The sequence below is a fragment of the Quercus robur genome, chromosome 7 (assembly GCF_932294415.1).
Source record: "Quercus robur chromosome 7, dhQueRobu3.1, whole genome shotgun sequence".
NCBI lineage: Eukaryota > Viridiplantae > Streptophyta > Magnoliopsida > Fagales > Fagaceae > Quercus > Quercus robur.
Genome location: NC_065540.1, coordinates 4,345,363 through 4,364,073, shown reverse-complemented (window position 1 = coordinate 4,364,073; position 18,711 = coordinate 4,345,363). Strand labels below are relative to the sequence as shown.

Below are 18,711 nucleotides of genomic sequence, written 5' to 3'. Positions count from 1 at the left end.
AAGGTTGTGAATTCAAGACCTATTTGGTGCATGCTTACCAATAATAATAATAAAAAAGCTTCTCCTCATTGATTGATTGCACCTATAGCGTACTCGCTAAGGCAAGTAGATCTGGCCACCCATTAGCAGCCTCTTTTATAATATAATGGAGAATGCATTTATGGTGTTCTTTGATGACCCAGTATATAGACCGGTCTTATTGATCAACTGGATCGAATGTGCACAAGACCAAGTCAAAACTAGTAAAACCCAATGGGATTTAAGCAAACCATGTGACCTAGCTGGAACGTGAATTGTGTAAAATTACACTAATAGATCCACCTCAATGACTTTTTTAATATTTAATGTATGATAATATGGTAATTTAAATAAGAGAAAACCTAAAGAATTTTTTTTTAAAAAAAATGCATTTTTCTTTCACTTCTTTGCCGATACATATTACTGTACCCATCACTTTTCACTGTTTCAATTCCCCAAACCTAGGGCTATGCATCAATTTTCTCTATTCTGAACATCACTTTTCAGTTTCACATAGCTAGAGGTATGAATATATCAATATAAGTTATATAGTTTATTGCTTAAACCTTCTTTTTCTTATTTTGTTTATATTTTTTATGCTTTATTTGTTTATTTCTTTTAGTTTAAGCCTTTAACATTTTATTTTCTCTTCTTTTGTTTACTTAGTTTGAGATTTGCCTTTTTTTTCTTTGTTTAATATACATAATTTTTAAACATGTAACAAGATTTTATTTAGCAAAAACTTAGTTGCAATCTTATGACATTCATTTATTTTGCTTATGAATTTTATAGAATTTCTAATGCCATTGCTTGTGAAACCTTGATTTTGAATTATAATGGCAAGTTTAATTTAGACATATGTCTACTTTTTTTTTTTTTTTTAATTTACATATTTGTGTTATAATTTCTCAAACTTACTTTTATTAGTTTATATATATATTTAATTTTAAAAAATTTATTTTATCATGCGATTTGACAGATGAGCCAGTGGCTTATAGACTAGGTCAATATCCGGTCTAAGTTTAATAATTATTGTCTTACCATAAATGGTGATTCACATTTTTTTTATATAATTTTTTTTTAGTAAACAGTAAAACTTATTAGAACACACGAAAATAGTACTACTAGTGTTTTAAACCGGGTTTATAATACTAAGTACAACCACGAATGGGATAACCATCTTTATTTTTTTTTTTTTTAGTGAACGGTAATACTTATTTGAACACACACGAAAATAGTAATACTAGTATTTATTATTTAAAATCGGGTTTATAATACATCACATAACAAGAGTATAACTACAAAAAAGTCAAACTTTTGTAGTTGTAGACTGAAATTATAAACAATGGACACTAGACATACATAATTAATGTGGGATAAACATTTCTATTTTTTTTTTATAGAAGAAATTGATAATTCACTTGGAGGAGAAGAAATTAATGAAATAAATGTAAGTGGACTTATTTCTATATTAATTGAGGGTAATTTGAAATTTTGAACACATCTTAAATAAGTGATAATAAAATGATTATTTTTACAAAAATCTCAAGAAAGATTAAGACTGACAATTTTGGAGGAGCGTCAGAGACTCAGTCTCAGAGGGTGTATTATTTGTGGGCTCCCATGTCCCATCAAATTTCTCACGCGTTAAAAGTTCTGTCTATTTTGTGAAGATTGTTCAGTAATTCTATCATGATACGAATTTTCCTCTGTTCCAAGCTCCAAGCCATTTTCATTTTCAGCACTGTCCACATGGACTCGTGTACAACCGTCAATTAACTCCATGACTGAGAACTTTCTTTGTTTCTTCCATCTAGATATTTTTTTTCCAATTTGTTTACTTCCTTCTCTCATCTTTCTTTAGATACTAGGAAGAGAAAAAACTACATAATTTGATTTTCTTTATATCAAGCTTCAATGGCTAAGGAGTTCATAAACTTGAATTCTTGGATTGAGGTCGCCCCAGCTCCTATTATTACTTATTAGCCCCAGTTCATAATAGGATCATTTCATGAACATTCTATTTTGTAGTGTCTCTTTTGCTTTTATTAAAATGATGGGTCTTAGACACTATATTTCAATTTCATCTTAATATTTCAATTGTGTCAATTTAATCTCTAATTTTTCAATATGTCAATTTAAACTCTGCTATTATATATTAGACGTATCTTAGATGAAAATGATGAGTAAAGCCCCAAGTTTTTTGACACAGCGATTTTTGAATGGAAATGAAAGCCTTGAAAGTGGAAAAGTCCCACTTCCACGAAGATTCCACGGTGCGAACTTTTGAACAGGGGCTCTTTCATTGTGTTTACTCACACATACATTCTCTCCAATCAACAAAAACCAAAAAAAAGGAAAACATACCATACATTATCTCACACACAAATGAAAGAAAAATAAGATGGAATGTCAAAGAATTCGGAAAGGAAAAGTAAAAAGTAGAAATAGAGACAAGGAATCACGTGGGGAGGGTAGGCTTTTCAATTTCTAAGTTGAAATGAAACTTCCTGGAAGGTGTTTTACTTACAATTACCGTCCCATGGGCCAAAATGGCAGTATACTCTTGTGTGGTAAAATATTTAACAATATATCATATTTAGTAATATTTAGCCATTTATACTTTTTTGAAACTTGATTTTGTTGTGGAATTCGAGTTCCAAAAATTCAAGTTCTTTGAAAAGATAACCTTAAAATTTACCGTGCTATTTTTTATGAAACTCAAGTTACACGACAAACTTAAGTTTCACAAACTCAAGTTTTTTTAAAAAATACTAAATCCCTAATTATTTCGTAAATAATGATAGATCCCCATATATATATATATATATATATATATTTTGCCAAATAGTAATACTTGGCCATTTTGGCCCCATTCCATGCATATTTATATACAAAAATGCCTTTATTTTTTTCCTTGTATTACCAATCAGTGTGGACTGTGGACCGGTGGAATACAATATATAAGGACAAATGCATGATGCATGCACTTAACCATTTTTACAATTAAAAAAAAAAAAAAAACCATATCCTCCAATTCAGTTCGTTAGAATTTTTGTTTATTCTATTAGAGCATTATTATTGGTGATGCTAAAAAACTATATTGCTATTTTTAGCACTATCAACATCAAAATTGGGGCTCCATTGGTGGAGCCAAAGCCCTTGTATTACCAATCAGTGTGGACTGTGGATTGTGGATTGTGGTGGAATACAATACATAAGGACAAATGCATAATGCGTGCAATTAACCGATTTTTACATTTTTTTTTAAAAAAAGCCATATCCTCCAATTTAGTTCGTTAGAATTTTTGTTTATTTTATTAGAGCATTATTATTGGTGGTGCTAAAAAGCTATATTATATAGCTTTTTAGCACCACCAATTATAGAATTGGGGCTCCATTAGTGGAGCCAAAGCCAAATTTTTTGGCTTCTCAGGTATAGTGCACAACTAAAGATGGCTGTGCACGGTAACTCAAAGGTAAAAATATATATGTATATATATATATATATATATTTTTTTTTTTTATGTTGTGTTCACACTCTATTCAAAATATTTTAATATTTTTTTTCTTTTTTTCTTTCTCCTCCTTTCCCATTTATGTTGTTGCTCCTCTCTCCTCACTCTCCACAGCCATTTGCTCTTCGTCTCTTCCAACAAACCTCGCCGTTCTTGCCGATCTCGCATGCCCAGCCACCATTCTCACATGCCCAGCCGCCGTTCTTGCTTGCCTAGCCGCTGTTCTCGTTGCCCACCCCTTCTGCCGACCCATCTCACCTCTAATATTTGGGAAAAATTTTGAGAGTTTTTGAGATTTTAGATTGGATTTTTTTTTGCTAATTTGAGGTTTTTTGTGTTGAATTCAATAGGTTTTTGAGAAATGTGATGGATTTTGAGTTTTGAAAATTGATCTTTGCTGTAATTTGTATTAACTATGTGGTTGGGTTGTGAATGTTTGCTAATGGACTCACCTGTCTTTATTGTTGCATGCATAAACTGAAAGAAATTAAGGGGGAAAAAAAAAGATGTGAACTGAAAACTTGGAAGTTGCAATGAGGAAACAAATGAAAGGAAAATGAGCTAAAGAAGAAGAAAAAGGCGGGAGAAGTAATTGCCTTTAATATTGAAAAAAAAAACTAATTGCCTTAAATTTACAACTAATTGCCTTTAATATTGAAAATAATAATAATAATAATAAAGACATGACCATCTCCACAACCATTCAATTAAAAATTGCAATTACCATCCTAGAAGGACATCCAAGTGGTGGTAGCAATGGCAATGGCAGTGGCGGTTGTGGTGGTGGTAGTGGTTGTGATGTTATTTATTGTAGTTGATATATTATTTTATTATATTGTTTATATTATTTTATTGTGTTGAAAGCTAAAATAAATCACTTATGTTGGGTGTTTTATAAAGTGAAAATGTAAAATAAATAAAGTAATTTTTTGTGATGTCAAATAGCTAAATTTTTGGCACCACCAATATGGATGCTCTTATCAATTTATATTTTATCTCATTATTAATAAGTAATAATATTCTATTATATATTTATATAATTATATATTACGGTAATCTTGAAATGGTAAACCGACATCTACCGGTACTAAAATAATATTTCATTCTTGTTACTAAAATCAACATCAACAAGCAGCAAACATAGAGACAAAGCTAAACATTGATTACCCCCCAAATTTAAAAAAAAAAAAAAAAAAAAAAAAAAATTAGTATTTGAACTTCTCTTTCTAAACTTGAGTTTCTTATCTAAACTTAAAAGCCTTTTGTGCACAAGTTTCTTCTTTGTTTAAACTTCTCTTTCTTATCCTACAATACTTATGCATTAACACATTATATAGTTAAAGTGAAAGATTATTCTTTTTGTCAACTAGCACCTTGTGCTTTTACAAGTTCTAGGTGGAGGGTAAGGTTGTAAGTTCAAGACCTATTTGGTGCATGTTTACCAATAAAAAAAAAACTTCTCTCCTTATTGACTAATTGCACCTACAAGGTGCTTGTTGAGGCAAGCAAATCTGGCCACCCATTAGTAGCCTCTTTTATAGTATAATAAAGAATGCATTTATGGTGTTCTTTGATGACTCGGTACATAGACTGGTCTAGGTGATCAATTAGATCGAGTGTGCACAAGGCCAGGTCAAAACTAGTCAAACCTAATAAGATTTAAGTAAACCATGTGACCTAGCTGGGTTTGTGAATTGTGTAAAGTTACACTAATAGGTCCACCTCAATGACTTTTTTATAGAATTTCTAATGTCATTGCTTGTGAAACCTTGATTTTGAATAATAATGGCAAGTTTAATTTAAACATATGCCTACTTTTTTTAATTTATATATTCATGCTATGATTTTTCAAACCTACTTTTATTACTTTATATATATATATATATATATATATATATTTTTTTTTTTTTATAAAAGAAACTGGTAATTCACTTGGGTGAGAAGAAATTAATGAAATAAATGTAAGTGAACTTATTTCTATATTAATTGGGGGGTAATTTAAACACATCTTAAATAAGTGATAATAACATGATTATTTTTACAAAAATCCCCCGAAAGATTAAGGAGTTATTTGGTACATGTGTTTGAAAACATATGTGAAAATACGTGTGGGTGAAAAATTGTATGGAAATGCATATAATGTTGTTTAAAAATTGAAAATGTGCCTATCAAAAAAAAAAAAACTAAAAATGTATGTTTAAGTGAGTGTACCAAACACCTTCTAAAATTGACAATTTTGGTGAGGGTCAGATAGTGTAGATTATCTGTGGGCTCCCATGTCCCATCAAATTTCTCACCCGTTAAAAGTTTTGTCTATTCCGTGAAGATTGTACAGTAATTCTATCATGATACGAAGAATTTTTTTTCTAAATAACAATAAATATTAAAAAATTTAGTTAATTGTCAAGTTTCAAAACAATGTTGAAAACTAGCATCTCGAGTGTCTAAAACTCGAGTTCCAAGATAAAAATCGAGTTTTTAAGTCTCGATTTGTATGTGGATTAGACGAAAATGGGAAAAAATCAAGCTGAAAATCGAGTTTTAAAGACTCGATTTTCAAAAATTGAATAAAAACGCCACTATAGGTCTATAAAACGTCACTATAGGGCTTAAAAACGCCACTATAGGACTCCCTAAACCTATTTACAAAAAAATTTTGCAGAAAAACGCCGCTATAGGGCTTTAAAACGTCACTGTAAGACTTAAAAACGCCACTATAGGTGAAAATTTTTTTGCATGAAACTCGAGTTTTAAAGACTCAAGATCTACGTGGCATTTTCACACTCGCATGACGAGTCTTTTGAACTCGAGTTCTAATAGGATCTCGAGTTTCTAAAACTCGAGATGCTATTTTCCTTTATTGTTTCAAACGTTGTCTAACTAACTATATACAATCCTTTTGCACTACTATTTTGCACATTACCTCATGATACGAACTTTCCCATGTTCCAAGCCATTTTCATTTTCGGCATTGTCCACATGGACTCGTGTACAACCACAATTAACTCCATGACTGAGAACTTTCTTTGTGTCTTCCTTCTAGATATTTTTTTTTCCAATTTGTTTACTTCCTTCTCTTCCTATATTAATATCTGCCTCCACTTTCACACTCATCACAGTCAATTTCTTATCCTCTGCATTATACAAAGCCTCCCCTGTATAAAGAACAATTCTAAGGAAAATCCCATCTCTCTCATCTTTCTTTAGATACTAGGAAGAGAAAAAATCATCAACATAATTTGATTTTCTATATATCAAGCTTCAATGGCTAAGGAGTTCATAAACTTGAATCCTTGGATTAAGGTTGACCCAGCTCCTATTATTAGCCGCAGTTCATAATAAGATCATTTCATGAACATTCTATTTTGCAGTGTACCTTTTGCTTTTATTAAAATAATGGATAAACTATGTATTTAGTCTTTATCCTATAAATCATATTTCAATTCAATTCCTAACATTTCAATTGGGTCAATTTGGTACCTAACCTTTCAATGTCGTGTCAATTTAGTCCATATTGTTATATCTTAAATGAAAATTGATGATATGACAAATGACCAAAATAAAATTTTTGTGTATTGTCACATCAACAAAATCTAATTTTTTATTTTGGCCATTAGATGAGTCATCAATTTTCATCCTAAAAATAATGGTAAGGACTAAATTGACACAACACTGAAAGGATAGGGACCAAATTGACACAATTGAAAAGTTATGGACCAAATTGAAATAAGTGTGTAAGATAGTGACCAAATATATAGTTTACCCTAAAATGATTTACGGCTTTTTTTGGGGGTAAATTTGTGCAAAAAGTGAAGATTCAAGCAAGTTTTGCCATTTTGATTAATTGAACTGGTATAAGTTTTTTTTTTTTTTTTTGGTTATTGAATAAGAGATTTTGGTGTAAATTCAATTTACAAAAAAAAAAAAAAAAAAAAAAATTGATATCTTAATTTAATGATAAATAAAATTATCATAAACTGAATACCTAAGTTTAAATCTTATTATATCAATTAAAAAAACACCTATAGAGAGGCAAGTGTCCTAAGTTTGGATTACTAAGCATATGGGACAAAGTTTGGTTCCAAACTAGTTTGAAACTATATTTCCAACCCATTACATGATGAATAATATAATTATTCATGTTTATTATTTAAAAAAAAAAAAAAAAACCACATGACTCATTACAAAAAGTATGATTTCTTTAGTTGTCATATAGTAGGTTGGAGCAAGATAACTCAAAATTAGTTTGGAACTAAACTTTTTCCATAAATAAATGTTAGGAATTTGGGCTCAGATCTTCAAAATTTAAAAATGTATTTGATACTAAACCTAAAATCATATTGGCAGAAGTAATTGAGCTTCTAAATTCATATGGACAATCATTCTCCTAACATTCCTCATGTGACAAAATATTGGTACAAAGCGGATCTTAATTTCTAATCCTACTTCTTGGCAAGAGCTACAAAAACATTCAACAGATGTTGATAAACTTATTGTACTTATTGATAAATTCAACGGATTTTAGTTTTGTCAACTTCAATTCCAATTTTCCAGTTCTTCCCATGCTCTATCAATAACTTGGTTAAGATTAGGAGTGGACCTGCGAACCTATCACGACACGACATGAAATTAGTTAGTTATGAGTTGAGGCTTAATAGGCTAGTGTCATATTCAGGTTGACATGACTAACTTGTTTAATAAACGGGTTGAGTTAGTGTCTATCACATAGAACTTGTTTGACTTGTCTGACCCATTTAATTAAATAACATTTTACCAATATACCCTTTAAACCCTAAATATATAAACTTATTAATTGTTGTGGTTTATTTTATTTGACATATTATGATTGATTATCTGTGATATTGAGATGTGCTTTAGTTTTGAATGATTATTTATGATATTGAGATGTGCTTTAGTTTTAAATGATTATTTGTGATGCAACTATTCGTTAGTTCTAAATTTTATATTAAAAATATTTATTTATTTAGTTTTTCATAATTCATATAAATCTGGTTAATAATAATTTTTTTTTTTTTTTTATAAAATTTGATAAACATGTCAATACAACTAACCTGTTTAATAAATGAGTTGTGTTAGGGTTGGGGAATCTTGACCCGTTTAATAAACATGTCAAGTTAGTGTTGACCCATATAGTCGAATACTTATAAATCGAAATGACACGAACCCGACACACGAACATAAATTGCCACCCCTAATTAAGATATAATTTTATACGAGGAAAAAAACTATTAGATAAAAGTCCTTATTTCTTATGCTTTTAAAAGTGTATTCAAAATTACAATTTAGATTTGTCACCAATAATTGTAATTTAATTTTTTCCGTCAATTCTTCTATTTATCCCATGTGTAATTGTAATAGGTTTTCTTCTCAGCTTCTTCTATCTTGGATTACTAATTGAGTAATTGTAATAGGTTTTGGTGCTCCTTAACCTAACAAGATACCACTAGTGACTATCTAATCTTAGGTAGAAATAGTCTAATACTACCCATGCTTTCACTTCGGTGAGAAGAAATTAATGAAATAAACATGTTTCTATTTAACAAAAATCTAGAGCAACAGACATCACAATTGTTTGAGGTGGTAAGTTATTAGTGGTAGATTATAAAGTAGTGTTAATGATGGGACCATATGAAAATTAATAATAATCTATCAACTCAAAAATTACTTTGTGCTGGGGTCTCTTGGTGAAGTGACTTTTACAAGCTTTGTTGGTGAAATGGAGAGAATACATGCATAATAGATACGAATTGAAGGCATAAATTGGGAAACGACACTTTGAAAATGTCCTAATTGTTCAAGAAAAAGGGGAATAATTGTGATAGGATTATGAGCTATTGCACTATACAATAGTTTTTAAGAGATTAAAAATTTAAAAAGTTTACTTTTAATCTCAGCCATTAGATTAGAAATTTTGTAATCATTTAACTTTTTATCTTTTTTTAAAGTTTGAATAAAATTTTCTATCATTTCGGTTAAAGAAAATTAATTATACCATTTTTTTAAAAGTAATTTAAACTCGTCTTATATAATAAGTGATTAATGAAGTGATAATTACTTTTACAAATATCTCAAATTCAAGTTCCCAAACAACCCAAGAAAGATTAGAGGAATCACATCAGATCGTGTATAATCTTACAAAATAAAAAAAGTAATTAATTTTACACATTTTGAGCAAAAAAATATTTATATCGGTGAGTGTAAAATTGTGCATAAATGCACAAGTGCTATAACAACCGTGTATATATGCATAATTATTGTAGCTCGTGCATTTAATATTTTAGTATTTTTTTTGTAGTGTTGGGGATGTGAGAGAGAGGGGTAGTGAGCGAGGAAATAATAAAAAATTGTAAAAGAATGAATATTTTATTAAATAGATGTGTAAAATAAATAAATTGACATGAGTATTTTATAAAAATAAGTATGTAAAAAAAATATATATATAGTTTTTTTATGCAAAAAAGACTTCTTTCTTCTTCTTTTTTTTGACAATTTTACAATTTTGGTGTGGCTGTATTATTCGTTTATTTGTGGGCTCCCAGTCCTATCAAATTTCTCACACGTTTAACGCTTTTGTCTTTTCTATGGCAATTGCGGTCGCTTATTCTATCATTATACGAACTTTCCTCTGTTCCAAGCCATTATCAACATTGTCCACATGGAACTGCGTACTACCATCTATTAACTATGACTCAGAACTTTCTTTGTTTCTTCCTTCTAGATGTTCTTTTCCAATTTTGTTTTGCACTTTCCTCCTCTTCCTATATTAATATGTGCCTCCACGTTCATATTCGTCACAGTCAATTTGTTGTGCTCTGCGTTATACAAAGCCTCCTACTCCTAGAACGATTCTAAGGAAATCCCATCTCTCTCATCTTTCTTTAGATACAAGGAAGAGAAAAAAATCATCTACAGAAATTTATCCACAGAATTTGTTTCTCTTTATATCAAGCTTCAATGGCTAAGGAGATCATAAACTTGAATTCTTGGACTGAGGTAGCCCCAGCTCCTATTATGTACCCTCGGAAGAAGCCTTCCAATTCACCAAGGCTTGAGCCTATTGCTGAAGAGGGTGCTGAGGAATACGATGATGATTCATAATCTGGGTTGTTTTCTTTTCATCTTCTTCTGTCTTGGATTCTTGAAGAGCTGCTTGTTTTAGAATTTTGCTACCGGAGTTCAGATTTATATAAAATGTTATGTTGAGCTGAATTGTTTAAAAATCGAAGAAGTAGAGGAACCATTTTAATGTTTTCAGACTATAGGTGGCTCTGATCCGGAGCCCTTAGCTGTTGTAATAGGGTCATTTCATGAACATATTACTGTAAAGAACAATTTGCATCAGAACAAAGCTTTCAATTTACAAATTAGTTTCTTTTGATGTAAATTTTAACAAAGCTTTGAATTTGCAAATTAGTTTCTTTTGATGTAAATTTTATCTCCCTCTACGGAAAATGGAGTTCTAATTTGTTTTAGACTACTGGACAGTATTTGTGATGCATTAGATTACAAAGAATCATCTTTATTACTTTGCCCAAGAATTTAGAGCTAATAAAAATGTTAAAATTTTCAGCCCACTTTTAATAGTGAGGTCAGAAACTCCATCCAACTCATGAAGACCATCACAGCTACAAATTATTAACCCAAAATTTTGGGATCATTTAAATTACTTTCGGCTCATGTAGCATATTCTTAATTGGTCACGTGGATTTTTCAACTCTTGAATTACTTTAATGGCATATCATTTTTTTTTATTGATGTTATTTTTGGTTTTCTTCTGCCTTTTTCATTCCTTCAACTTGAATTTACTTTTCATTGGTGCATTAATCACACTCTTCTAAATATGCTACATTCAACTCATAATTAGTGAAAAAAAATTACTAAAACCGTTTAGCAAAAATGCAATTCAAGGGTGTAATTCTGTTTGCAATGTCCCTTTTGCTTGTATTAAAATGATTTGCAGCATTTTATTGTAAATTTGTGTAACAAGATTCAAATGGCATACCTATGTTGGGTTTTGGTTAACTCAACCAATATTGAATAAGGGATTTCGGTTTCAATTCAATCTACACCAAAAATTAGTTGATGTCTTGCTTAGTTGATAAAAAACAATTATTATGAAGTGGATGCTTAGACTGTAGATGTATCAATTAAATTACTATGAAGTTGATAAAAATCCTATTATATCAATTAAAAAAAGGTACCTATAGACTGTAGATGTATGTAGGGCCGAAGCCAAAGGCTGCGAGGGAGGGGGGTAATTGCCTCTCAACCTCCCCTAAAAGCTCCTTTATTATAGGAAAAATTTAGTTTGCCCCCTATAATTTCTTGACAAGTCTCGCACAAGTAACATCGTCCACATAATACAGCTTCTACTTGCAATTGTCGCTACACAAGTTGATTGTGAGTTTGCATAGAAGGGGAAGTTTGTGTGGAATTTTAATAGAGCAGAATTATTAATGTTGGAAATAAATTCCCCCAAAGAGATAAGTATAACATTTAAAAATTGGTAAAGTCTCTAATGATTGTATAAGAGATCTGGGGTTCAATCACCGCCTACATCAAAAACTAATTGATGTCTTGGTCTGATGATAACTTAAGATTACTTTTTTAAAAAAAAACTACTTGTGTCTTATTTTCTCATGATACGAAACCCCTAATGTCTTCATTTCCTACATTAATTTTTTAGATTAAATTTGGCTTCAAACATATTTGAAACCTAAGGCTACAACATACCTTAATAAGGACATGATAAGGACACATGTTAGTTTATTAGAGCATGTTTGGAGCCAAACTTTGTTCTAATCTTTTTCCCTCAATCTGACTCTTTCACAATTTCAAACACTGGATTTTAGCTATAAACTCTAAATTTTTAGCAATGAATATTGTTAAAAATAAGGCGGAAAGCATATTTTAGTCCCTACATTTTATTTTTACCGCTTTTAGTCCCTATCTTGAAAAATGCTTCTTGTTTTGGTCTCTACCGTTACATCAGAAACAGAGAAAGCTGACGTGGCAAACGGCAATAAATAATACTAAATTAATATCCACGTGGCCAAAATTAATAATAAAAAATGTTTTTTGACATTGAAAAATGCCAAGTTAGCATCTAAATTAAAAAAATTAATTTATTAATTTTAGCTAATTGAAAACAGAATTAAAAACTAAAAATCATATAAATTGAGATCTAAGTGTGTCTTGAACAATAACACAAACCTAGATCCAAGAACACAAACCCAGAAATTATAAAAAAAAAAAAAAAAAATTCTTTTTTGTCAACAAGAACACTAACTTGGCAAATCATTACCAACATCAGGATCCATTTGAGTTTCCTCTTTTCTTTTTTCCTTTTTTTCTTTTCTCAACGTTGGCATTTTCGTTCCTTCTCTTCTTGTTGCTGCTTTAAGATCCACTCATCAGGAGCTTGTTCAGTGAAGCTTCCAGGATTCTTAAGAACTTCAAATCACTGTTTGACCTGGTCAACAGATGCCCGTTCTACCTGCATAGACATACCCAAAAAAGTTCACACGATTTAACAAAAACAAACCTGAAATAATTGATTATGATAAAGTTAAAAACTCCTTAAGAGAATTAAAGAACAGATTGTGACATTGTGTCATAACAGTTTTTTTTTTTTGAGAGGTCAGCCCACAAATAAGGGCAGAGGCTATTCATTAATAAAACCAAGATCTTGGTTGTAAACATCAACAATATCTGGGGGAAGTTCCTCCATCCAAACTAGCAGAGGATTACAAAAAGATCTACGAGCTAAGGAATGAGCTACTCGGTTACCCAAACGCTTAACATGAAGGAAAGAAATACAGCTAAAAGAATGAGATAGAGCATGGATATCTTTAAGAAGGTGACCCCAGCCAGAAGAGAGGAGAGATTTTTCCTTGATAGCTTTTATGACCACTTCCAAGTCTCCTTCAACCACAACTCTCTCAAAACCAAGCTCTTTGGCAAACAAAAGAGCTCTTCTCGCTGCCATCACTTCCACTGTCTCCACCGAAGTAGGCATGGGAATATTTTGTGACAGGGCAGCCAATACCAGTCCAGCCTGGTCACAGATTATCACGCCAAGACCAGCTGAAGAATGGGTTGAGAAAATAGCACCGTCGAAATTTACTTTCACCAAACTAGGGGGTGGCGGCTTCCAGCGGACCGCACGGACAGTTCTTGGGATTTTTGCATGGATTGGCCGAATATGGTGGAATTCATGCACCAAGGCACGGGCCTGATCTGGAATTTTTTCAAGGGGCAAACAATCACTACTGAAGAATGCTCTGTTTCTACTCATCCAAATCAAGGAGATAGTATTTGCGAACTCTTCCACACAAATAGGATCCTGAAGTGCTAAGGACATAAGGTCTGAGAAGCAGGAGAGAGAAGCAGAAACTTCTTTAAGTTTTGCAAACTTTGGAAGCCACACAATGTCAAGTTTCTTATAGGACCAAAGGGCATGAACTACAGTCTCGGGTTCCAGGTTGCAGTTGGGGTAGGTGTCGGCTTGCAGCATCTTTCTATGGGTCAAGTTAACCTTTGTGGGGAGCGAATCATTGGAGGCACACCAGAGGAGGGTACGGATTCTATTTGGAACGTGGAGGTTCCAAATTTTTTTCCAAGTGCTATTGCAAACGGTTTGGGCAGGGGCACCCGGAGCATTTAGAGACTCCCATTCTCGGGCAAGATTGTACCCCGTTTTTACCAAGTAAACTCCGTTACAATTCCAAGGCCAGTACAACCAGTCCGGAGAGTCTAGAAAACTCAACGGGATAGCTTTGATAGTTTTGGCCTCAGCTGGGGAGAATATAGCATCAACCCGATCATATTTCCAACTGTGCAAATCATGGTCAATTAAGGAAGCCACTCTCAATTTAGGGTCATGGATTCCGGGAGGAGAGGTTACTCTACCCAAGCCTCCACTAGGCAGCCATCGGTCCTCGAAAACCTTAATATTCCAACCATTACCAACCCCCCACTTAGCACCCCTACTGATGATGTCCCTACCCCTTAGAATGCTTTACCAAGCAAAAGAGCCCAAGTTATTTTTCGCCTAAAAAATGGAACCATGGGGGAAGTATTTTGTCTTGAAAAATCTGTAGAACAAAGTGTCATGGTTAGTGAGTAGCCTCCACACTTGCTTGGCTAGAAGAGCATCATTGAACTTCTGAAACTCTCTAAAACCCATTCCCCCATTCTGTTTAGGGAGACACAAAGTATGCCACTTCACCCAATGCACTTTCCTTTGGCTACCATGCTGCCCCACCAGAATTTGCGAACCATGACCTCAATTTCGTGGCATAGCGTCGAGGGTAATTTGAAACAGCTCATGGCAAAGGATGGGAGCGCTTGGATTACTGCTTTTATGAGAACCTCTCTCCCTGCCTGGGAGAGGAGCTTTTCCTTCCAACCCATCAACTTCGACCAGACTCTTTCCTTTATGAAAGCAAAACTAGCCCTCTTGCCTCTCCCCACAAACGAAGGGAGACCAAGATATTTCTCATATTGCTTAACCTCCGGAACCCCCAGAAAGTTGATAATGTTTTCCTAAGTACTCGAGGAGGTTGCTTTGCTGAAGAAGAGGGTAGTTTTCTCTCTATTTAGCTTTTGCCCCGAGGCAGCCTCGTACTCTGAGAGGATGGACTGGATGTGGAGACAATCCTGAATTGAAGCCCTACAGAATATAAGGCTATCGTCTGTAAAAAGCAGATGTGTTAATCGCGGACCATTTCTACAAATAGATATGCCACGGATAAGACCCGATTGGGCTGCATCCTCAATCAAGGCATGTAGGCCCTCAGAGCAAAGAAGGAACAAATAGGGTGAGATAGGGTCTCCCTGTCTGATACCCCTGGACGGAGTGATTTTTCCAGAAGGTTCCCCATTGATCAAAAGAGAGTAGGAGACCGTTGTGATGCACATCATCATCAAGTTTACCCAATTCACATGAAAGCCCATTTTTAACATTAATGTTTTAAGAAAAGACCATTCTACCCTATCGTAAGCTTTGCTCATGTCCAATTTAAGAGCCAAAAAACCAGATTTTCCTGTTTGATGCTTCATATAATGGAGAGTTTCATATGCCATCAAAATATTATTAGAAATGAGTTTCCCTGCTTGGAACGCACTTTGATTTTCCGAGATTATATCAGGAAGTAACCCCTGGAGCCTATTAGCTAACACCTTCGAGACCAGTTTATAAACCACATTACACAAGCTAATAGGTCTAAATTCAGAGATTCGTTCAGGGCTCTTAACTTTAGGGATGAGGGTTATAAATGTGTGATTGATTTCAACAGGCATAGAACAATTATTAAGACAGGTTAAAACAGCAAAGGAAACATCATCACCAACTACAGACCAATAAGTTTGGAAGAAAATAGGAGACATACCATCTGGGCCAGGGGCCGAGAGCGGTTCCATATCTTTTAGGGCTACTTCCACCTCCTCTCTTGTGAAGTCCCTGACAAGATCTCTGTTCATGTCCACCGAGATCACTGGCTGGATTGAGTAAAAAATTGGATGGTTTTCCTCAGGACTGCAAGAAGTGAAGAGATCCCGATAGAAAGCAGTAGCAATCTCTTGGATTTGATGCTTAGCCGTGCACCAAATGTCCTGGCTATTTTTAAGCCCTTGGATGTGGTTTCTCTTGTATCTTTGGGAGGCCTTGCTATGAAAGAAACGGGTGTTGCTATCCCTTGATTGCAAGTACAAGGTACAAGCTCTTTGAATCCACATCATGCTTTCCTTGTCGAGGAGCTCATTGATTACTAATTTTAAGCTTCGGACCTGGTCATAAGAGCCACCCCTTGCAGCAGCCTCCTTAGCAAGGACAAGCATTTTTGAAGTCTCTGAAAGCTACCTTTTGACACTCCCAAAGGCAGACCGACTCCATTCCACCAACTTCACTCCACACTGACTAATTTTTGAAGAAACAAGGTTCATATCGCTCTCAGGAGATGGTAAACCCCATGCAACATTTACTGTGTTCCTACACCCATCATCCTTCATCCACATGCTTTCGAAGCGAAAAGGTTTATTTTTGCAATGCACTATCCCTTCAGGCTTGATGACTATAGGGTTATGGTTAGAGAAATTAGAGTGAATGTGTTGAACCCGAGTGGCTGGGAAAATTTCCATCCACGCAGGGGTGGCAAAGGCACGGTCTAGTCTCTCCAAGATCATTGCCTCACCCCTTTTTCCTCTCCAAGTGAATTTCTTTCCCGTGAAACCAAGGTCAATGAAGCCAAGTTCATCCACCACATCCCGGAACGCTTCCATCTCCACTTCCCTTCTTTGAGAACCGCCGAGTTTCTCATGAGCTCTAAGAATCTCATTGAAATCCCCTGCACAAACCCAGGGGAGGTGGAACTTATTATTTAGATCACGTAAAAGATGACATGTTTCCACCTTTCTTCTTGATTCCGGAAAACCATAGATGCCAGTAAACCTCCATGCATCCTCCTGGCCATCATTGACAATTGCATCAATAAAATTAAGGGAGGAACCAACTATTTTAATACTTACAGAATTTTTCCAAAAAAGAGCCAAACCTCCAGCTCTAGAAATTCTATACACTATCCATTTCTCATCAAAATTAAGGTCATCACACACTTTTTCAAGCCTTTCTTTATCTGCCCAGGTTTCGGCTAGGAACAGGACAGAGGGGTCTTGTGCTCGCACTAGGTTAGCAAGCTCACAAATTGTACGGTGGTTCCCAAGCCCCCGCACATTCCAACATAAGCAACTCATTGATCTCGGCGGGGCTGGGAACCAGTCTCCACCGATGGGCTAATGTTTTCTTTCTGGTCTAGCGTAAATGGCTCTACGTTTAAAAGGTTTTGAGTCGCAGTGAAGGAGGTGAGCAACTCTTTTTCCCAGGGCAACATTAAGGTCATCAGAATCCTCATTTGAGTCCACTTGTCTCTTGATCCTAGTCCACTTAGGATAAGAAATGGGCGTTGGCTTAGGCATGGCTGGGCTTAAGTTTGAAATGTTGGCTAGTGGGCTTGTAGGAAAAGGGGGAGGGGTGGAATTTGTTGGGCCGGACTTGGTTGGGCCCAGGGGGTTAAGAATTTCAGAAGTTGTAATGGGAGAGTAATCATACCTTTCAATTTCCTTGTCCAAAGCTTCCAACGTCTCCTCAAAGTTTTTCCCGCTTCAGTTACATCATCCAGCACTACCACACTAGCTTGCACGTGACCTGCTTCAGTCATGTCACTCTGAACCACTTCTAGGAGCGCCGGATCTTTTAGCTGAAAAACCGGTTCCATCATGACATTTGGGTTTGAAATTTTTTCTTGGTTTTCGGGACGGATTACCTCCGGTGAGGGGCTGTTAGTCCGGAGCACCATTACTGGAATTTTGTTGCTCTGCATCGGATTTGGAAGCGGATTGGCTTTCTTACTCAACTCCTTATAGCCCGAAACTGTAACCAACTTACTTTTTGAGGGCAAAAAAGGGGATGCTTTTAACCAAGGTCCAAACTGAGGGCTTTCCTGTCCCTCGTTTCCTTCACTAGCAGGCCATAACTCACAACTTCGTTCATCATGCGAGAGACACCCACATCTATAGCAGAGGTTAGGGAGTCGTTCGTACTTGAACGGAATCCATAAATCCTTGCCATCCTCTAGAGTAATCACTCTTCCCCTGCAAAGAGGTTTGGAGATGTTTAGAGTAACCCTTACCCTCACAAATCTGTCACCTACCATGGCCGTTTCCTCTTCTTCACGTTTTACTGTACCCAAGGCATCACATAGTTTTTTAGCCACCATCCTATTCCTAAACCTGAGTGGGAGATCATGGACTTGAATCCAGAAGGTGGCAAGATCAAACCCCATGTCTCTCAAGTCCTTTGAGCCATCAAACTTTTGCATTACCACCAAATATTTATCAAAACTCCAAGGTTCCCCAGCTAGGACTCTCATCATATTGGGTTGGTCCTTGAAAGTAAAGAGGACAATGTGGTCCTCCTCCTTCCTAACTTGGAACCCTTTTGAAGCTCTCCACAGGGGGGAGAAAGTTTTTGCAATAGCATCTAGGTTGAGTACTCACTTGGTTAGAAACTTGGCTGCCAGTACCCACTCTGTTTCAGCATGTTCTTCTAATAATCTAACATTGGAGCCCTCACAATCTGACAGTTTAAGCTTACTCC

General features: G+C 34.6%; 1 protein-coding gene and 1 long non-coding RNA gene across 50 annotated transcripts in view; one reads left to right on the top strand and one right to left on the bottom strand.

Annotated features, from left to right (window-relative positions):
- The window catches only part of LOC126691830 (disease resistance protein RUN1-like), a 58,689-nt gene that overhangs the window by 15,340 nt on the left and 24,638 nt on the right, over positions 1 to 18,711 (bottom strand). The window lies entirely within an intron of this gene.
- LOC126691834 (uncharacterized) lies at positions 1,918 to 10,987 on the top strand. The gene is made up of 2 exons (XR_007644845.1): positions 1,918 to 1,974; positions 10,551 to 10,987. It is a non-coding gene; the product is annotated as an uncharacterized LOC126691834 (long non-coding RNA).